Raw genomic sequence first — 7,257 nt, 5'->3', positions numbered from 1 at the left:
GTGGGTGGGTCTGTAAGTAGTGTGCGGTGGGTAATAAAAAAAACTTATAATAATAAATAGTTTACTGATATGGCAGTTGTTAGACTGAAAAATATACAGTGGGTTTGACGAGGCTTAATACTAAAACTAAAGTTAATCTAAAGAGAGAAACTAACTGTTAAGTGGCTCGCACCGAAGTGGGAATCCAGCTGAAGCGATGTTGCTCCATGAGCGGAGCTTTCATGGGTGTCACCTAGTTTTTGTGTTGTGTGGCATGGATCTGGCGAGGCAAGTCGGGCAACAGCATGTGGCATAGGCGTTGGTTGCGCAGCAGGCCCTTCCCAAACTTCTCAAGGGTCGCTCGGTATCTTGCCGACAAGTTGGGAAGACTCAGGGTGGCCAGGGCGTCCTGGATGAGTAGATATGGCTGAGTGGGTGGCTGGATGGATTAGGTAATAGAAGTGGATGGGTGTGTGAGTGTCAGTCGGTGGATAGATGGTTGGAGTTACAGCTGTGAGTAGGTGGATGTGAGTTGGTGGATATGGCTGAGTGACTGAGTGGATGAATGGATGTGTTTGTGTAATTCGTAGATGGATTAGTTGGTAGGAGACGAGTGGATAGATGGGCGGTTGGCCTGTAGGTGGTGTGCGATGGGTAATAAACAAAATAGTAATACACGGTTTATTGATATGGCAGTTGTTACACTGATAATAGACAGTGGGTTGGGGAAGGCTTAACACAAAAGCTAAGTTAATCTAACTGTTAGGAACTAACTGTTAGTGACTCGAACCATGGTGGGAATCGCGCTTAGGTGGTATCGCTACATGCGCGGCGCCTTCAGGAGCGTTATATGGTTGTAGTTTCGTGTGGCACGGACCGGGTGAGGAGCGTCGGGTGGGAAGTTCGTGGAAATGATCCTGGCAGGGATCATTTCCCCTTTCAGCAGAATGAATGGAAGAAGAAACTGTCACGGTATGGAGATTGCCTGCTTAAGGAAATATACATACAGCGCAGCCAACCCTCTATGTGTTATGCTAGGTTACGTTGGGTCAGGCTCGACACTCTCTCTCTCTCTCTCTCTCTCTCTCTCTCTCTCTCTCTCTCTCTCTCTCTCTCTCTCTCTCTCTCTCTCTCTCTCTCTCTCTCTCTCTCTCTCTCTCTCTCTCTCGTCAGTATAAATTCGTTTCGTAGACAAGAACATTAATTTCGTTCGCATTTCTAACAACAAAAAACCCAAATAGATTTAAATCACATGCTGCAAAGTTTTAACATTTTATAACGATCATAAAGTTAGTGGGGTTTAAACAGTCTACAGTAACAAGAGGGACGGCAATACAGTCAGTAATTCCCGGAAATGGTCCAGGGAGTGCGGTGAGCGGCGAGTAATAGCAGAGGGTTCAGGTGGATGGCGCTGTCAAGGCCGCGGGAGGCAGTGGTCACGGTGTTGGTGGCGGTATTGGCAGGGAAAAGGGACAGTAGAGAGAGGGAGAGAAAGACAAAGGAGAGCTGTTATTACCTGTTTTCCTGTTTCCTCATCGCTTCTTTATCTGCAAAGAGACGAGAGATACACTGATATAATGCTCACCAAACCATTCATCTATTTATTCACCTACATCCACCCATCCACTCAACCTTTCAACCACTTAATCATCACCAAATCCACATTCCCACTCTCCATCCATTCATCCACCCATCCACTCACAAACTTACCACTCTCATCCAACTATCCAGCAAGTGACCTCCAAATCCACCCACACACCTACCTACAATCCGTTCATCTACCCACCCATCCGTTTATCCACACATCAATGCATCTGCCCATCCACACATCCATTCATACACACACCCATTGACTTAACATCCATTTGCTCACTCATCTAAATATCCATCCACACCAATTCATTTACCAATCCATTCCCGGCCAAAACAGGGCACCACACACACACACACACACACACACACACACACACACGTCATTCTCTCTTAATGACAACAACAACAACAACAACAACAACAACAACAACAACAACAACAACTGCTACTACTACTACTACTACTACTACTACTACTACACTCCCAGGCACACTTCCATTCCTCATTTGTTTTCCTCCTACTACTACACTTTACCATTTCACTCTAAAAAAAAAAAAAAATCTGGTAATGCTTGAAGAACCCTGAAAATTGAGGAAAAAATTGACTAAGAGACGCGAGGAGGGAGGAGGGAAGGACAGTGCTTTCATGGTGAGCGCTCTCAACGGGGCTAAAACCTTCAATTTACTTAAGCCTCATTTAAAGCATTTTTTGGGTTATTTATCTATTTTCTGATCAATTCTGTCTTTTCTTCATGCTTGACTTTCAAAACATTCGAAAGTTCAGTTAAATATTGATGTACAGGCAGGGAAGAAGGCAGGGAAAATGTGCGTCTCGGCCCTCATATTTACGTTACGTAATTCATTTTGAAAATCGCGAGGAGAAAGAAGACGCCTAGACTGGAATACACCACATATTCTGAATTGCCATATACTTTAACAAATACCCAAAATATAAAAAGATTACCGAACTCAGTAATAATAACGAAAACTCCAAAAAAAAATACCCCTATCTTTTACAAACGGGGCTACAAAAAAAAATTGATTATATCGAAAAGGAAAACACAACCAGACTAAATTATATTACATATTCTGAATACAAAAAAAAAAGTTATTCTACAGATAAGTAAAGAAAACACACATTCTTCACCTTATAAAAGAAATATATATATATTTTTTAAATCCGCCAGCTGATACACATCAGATTTGAAAATACGAATAGTTAGACTAAGTTTTATTGGATATCATTACTGGGGATATGTTTTATATATTTTTTTTCAGTCTTAAGTTAAATACTAAAACAATTCTGGGCGTGCTAATAAGAAAAATGAAAAATAATACAATGCCGAAAGTGTTATGTTTATCCACAAACAACAACAACGGCTACTGCAGATTTTAATGCATATTATAGCTTGTTATAGTTTTATAATAATAAATCAAATATCAAAATAATGCCAATTCTATTACTAAAAAGAAAAGGATGTCGATTTTGGGCCGAATTTTTTTTTTTTTTTTTTTTTTTTTTTTTTTTTCCCTCAACTCCGTACCTCTCCACCTCTTCCCTCACTCTCACACTCTTCCTCTCTCCCCTCCACCTCCTTCTCCATTACTCCTGTACACCCGAGTCTAAATATCACCTGGAAACACTTGTAAAACCCTGAAAATTATCATTAATGTTGACGGAGAGAGACGGGAAATTCTTACCTTAGCAGCGGCGGGGCTGGGCAGGGCTTGGCGGGGCTTGGCAGGACGAGACGGGGAGCCAAGGATATAATGATGCGGTATTATAGTGTTGAGGTTTGGTGGTGATAACAATGCACTCCCACTCACTTCATTGCCCTGTGTTTAAGTGTGTGTCTGTGTCTGTGTGTGTGTGTGTGTGTGTCTGTGGCGCCGATCAGAGACGAGTCACAAAAATGTATAACTGGTGTTTAGGCCTTTGACTGCCACTTCGTACACTTTTCCCTAATTACCAATCAAACTGAGACATCTATACTTGATCTACAGCCTCATCTAAACTTTAAACTGGGTAGAAATGGAATGATGGGTGGGTGAGTGTGGGTAGGTGTCATGTGGGTTGGTGGGTACCAGACGGATGGATAGATGGGTGGGTGAACCTGTAGGTAGTGTGCGGTGGGTAATAAAAAGATTATAATGATAAACACTCTATTGATGTGGCAGTTGTTACACTGAAAATATGGAGTGGGTTTAGGGAGGCTTAACACTAAACGTAAGGTTTGTCTAGAGATAGGAGCTAACTGTTAGTAGCTCGCATCATGGTGGGCATCGCGCTGAGGCGGTATCGCTCTTTGTGCGGCACCTTCAGAGGCGTTATCTGGTTGTGGTTTCGTGTGGCATGGACTGGGCGACGCGCATGGGGCGGAAGCATGTAGCGTAGGCGTGGATGGCGCAGCAGGCCCTTCCCAAACTTCTCCAAGGTCTCTCGGTGTCTGGCCGACAAACTGGGCAGACTCAGGGGGGTGTAGGACGATTTGGCCACGGATGATTTGCCCACGGACAATTTGGCCACGGGATGTCACCGTAGGACGTTTTGGCCACGGGAACTTCCCAAGGTGGACGTTTTGGCCATGAAACATATTTACTGTAATATATATTATATTTTGTATTATTTACATATTTTCACAATTATTATTAATATTCGTATTTATTATATTTTCACAATTATTATTAATATTCGTATTTATTATATTTTCTAAGTGAGACAGAAGTGAAGCTTCAATTTACAGGCGTTCATAATGTGTTATGGGATTGAGATTAAAAGAGTGAAGCTTCAGTTTACCTAACCTAACCTAACCTTTTTAATAACAGAACAGATTAGAGAACTTTTTTGGATAATAAAACAGACTAAAGATTTTTTCCTTTACTTAATAAGCAAGCTACTAAGTGCAATAGATTCCTAGTATTTTCTCCCGTGGCCAAAATGTCCTACCCACCGTGGCCAAAACGTCCAAGGGTGACATCCCGTGGCCAAATCGTCCGTGGCCAAATCGTCCGTGGCCAAATTGTCCGGATTCCGGGCCTGTTGGTAGTGTGCTGTGGGTAATAAACAAAAGGAAAACCAAGAATATCATGGTGTGGTATTATGGTGATGGTGTGTGGTGGTGATAACAATACACTACCACTCACTTCATTGCCCTGTGTGTGTGTGTGTGTGTGTGTGTGTCACAAAATTGTATAACTCGTGTTTAGGCCTTTCACTGCCACTTGGTACACCTTTCCCTAATTACCGATCATTCTGAGACATCTTTACTCGATCTTTACTTTATCTACAGCCACATCCAATCTTTAAACTGGATAGAAATGGGATGATGGACGGGTGAGTGTAGGTGGGTGCCAGATGGGTTAGTGGGTAGTAGATGGTCGGGTGGGCCTGTAGTTAGTGTCTCAGTCTCAGGTCAGGGTTCCTCAGTCTCAGTTCAGGGTTCCTCATTCTCAGGTCAGGGTTCCTAGTGAACAGACGTGTTTAGTGAGCAGTGACCTGACGCTAATATAGCTGGCTAGTGTAGACATTGCGCCTTATGTTGCTGAGTCGTCTGAATGTGTTACTTCTCTTCTCGAGGCCTTCGTTGCGAAGGTCTCAGAGGTGAAGGCTGAGTTCCATCGAAGGATCTCTGAGGAGCAGGCGGAGTTTCGTGAGAGGATATCAGACCTGCAGGCTGAGTTCTGTGAGAGGATCTCAGCACCTGTGGGAGGGTCGTGCCCCACCCTAGTAAGGCGACGGAGGAGCAGTGGTCGGTTGTGTGCAGGGGAGCCAAGAGGCTGAAGGTCCTCAGGGCACCATGCGTGGAGACGAAGAATCCCTTCAGTGTGCTGGAGGAAGTGAAGAAGGAGGTGGACATGGCGGGAGGAGACAAGAAGGAAGGGGCAGACGCAGTTACCCTGCCCCAAGGTAGAGTGTTTGTGTTTGGTGATAGTCAGGTTAGGCACTTAGATAGTGCGTTCTGTGCTAGAGATAGGAAGCGTAGGTCAAGAGAGTGTTTACCGGGGTCCGGGATAGGGAAGGTAGCTGATAGGCTAGACACGTGCTTGGAGAAAGATGAGACCAAGCCCATTGTTTTTTCTCAGCGCGGGAGGGAATGACCTTGGTAAGGTCAGGAGTGAGGAACTTTTCGGGAGGTTTCGACAAACTTTGGACAGGATTAGGGGCAAGGGAGGGATCCCTGTGGTGTGTGGTGTCTTGCCGAGGAGGGGAGTTGGTGCTGAGTGGCTGTCCAGGGCTATTACAGTGAATCACAGGCTTGCGAATCATTGTAAGGGTAATGGATGGAGGTTCATCGACAACTGGGACCTCTTCTATGGAAGGGACACCTTGTACACAATTATCACGCCAGGGTGTTCGGGTTTTGGCTGGAACACTACCTTGAGGCAACCCTCCCCCTTACACATCCATCTGTTCAACCAGGGATGCAGCATTACTCAGCCCACAACCCCTCACACTACCTTCCAATACCCTCTCTACACCTCCACCTGTCCAGCCTGGGTTGCAGCAACACTACCCACAGCCATCCACACTTCTAACAATCCCTTACACCTCCATCTGTCCAACTTGGGATGCAACATCACTCATCCTACAACCCCCCGCACTACCTTCCGACACCCCCCCCCTACACCTTCTGTCCAGTCTGAGGTGCAGCATCACTCATTCCACCCCCCAACCCCCTTAAACCTCCATCTGCCCAGATAGAGTTGTAGTATCACTCATCCCACAAGCGCCAACACTACTTTCCGACACACCCCCTACACCTCCATCTGTCCAGCACGGCCCGCTCGCTCACTCACAGCTGCCTCGTGCCTTCAACCAAGTATAAAAAGTGAACCTTGCTTTACAGATACTCCACACACACTATTGTTTTCGTTATCATCATTATCATCTTCATCATCAACTGTGTTGAATTTATCAAGAAATTCAGTTCTTTCATTTACTCTTCTGTGTTTCACCTTGTCTGCATTTTCTGTTGATATTAATAACATGCATTCACTTCACAGACACAGATTTTGATTGCTCTCTCTCTCTCTCTCTCTCTCTCTCTCTCTCTCTCTCTCTCTCTCTCTCTCTCTCTCTCTCTCTCTCTCTCTCTCTCTCTCTCTCTCTCTCTCTCTCTCTCTCTCTCTCTCCACAACACAGAAATACATCGTTAAAAATTATTAGACACATTACAAGCCATTACCGCCTAAACACAAAGGATCTACTTACACAATCCAGCACTACACAGCCACACAACCTGCCAGGGCTTCCACTTACCAGACCAAGATTTCCCCCGATAGATGGCAAAATTTCACTAGAATGGTCACAATTTTTCTAGAATTATACAGTAGTCTTAATGTCTGTTATCTCGTTTTACTTGTTATTTTAGATTATATATATATATATATATATATATATATATATATATATATATATATATATATATATATATATATATATATATATATATATATATATATATATATATATATATTGAAACTGGCAATCACAAACATTGAAACAAATAAAAGTTTGCTAAAAGATATATAACTTTGTGTTTCCATTAGATCATCACAAATTCTATTTACATTGACTATCATCTTAACCTATCACAGAATATTGACTTCTTACATATTACCTAATTTATGAAATTAATGTTTGACAATTTGGCTTATTTCCCGTAACTATCTAAGAATTTTAATT

General features: G+C 43.3%; 1 long non-coding RNA gene across 1 annotated transcript; it reads right to left on the bottom strand.

Moving 5' to 3' along the window:
- Positions 1–44: 44 nt before the first annotated feature.
- Positions 45–3,519, bottom strand: LOC135102589 (uncharacterized). Its single transcript, XR_010269694.1, has 3 exons — positions 3,273–3,519; positions 1,496–1,526; positions 45–388 (listed from the first exon to the last, which is right to left on the bottom strand). It is a non-coding gene; the product is annotated as an uncharacterized LOC135102589 (long non-coding RNA).
- Positions 3,520–7,257: the final 3,738 nt, after the last annotated feature.

This window comes from Scylla paramamosain, chromosome 8, assembly GCF_035594125.1.
Source record: "Scylla paramamosain isolate STU-SP2022 chromosome 8, ASM3559412v1, whole genome shotgun sequence".
Lineage (NCBI taxonomy): Eukaryota > Metazoa > Arthropoda > Malacostraca > Decapoda > Portunidae > Scylla > Scylla paramamosain.
Note: the sequence above shows the minus strand (reverse complement) of the source record. Positions and strands in the feature narration are given on the sequence as shown.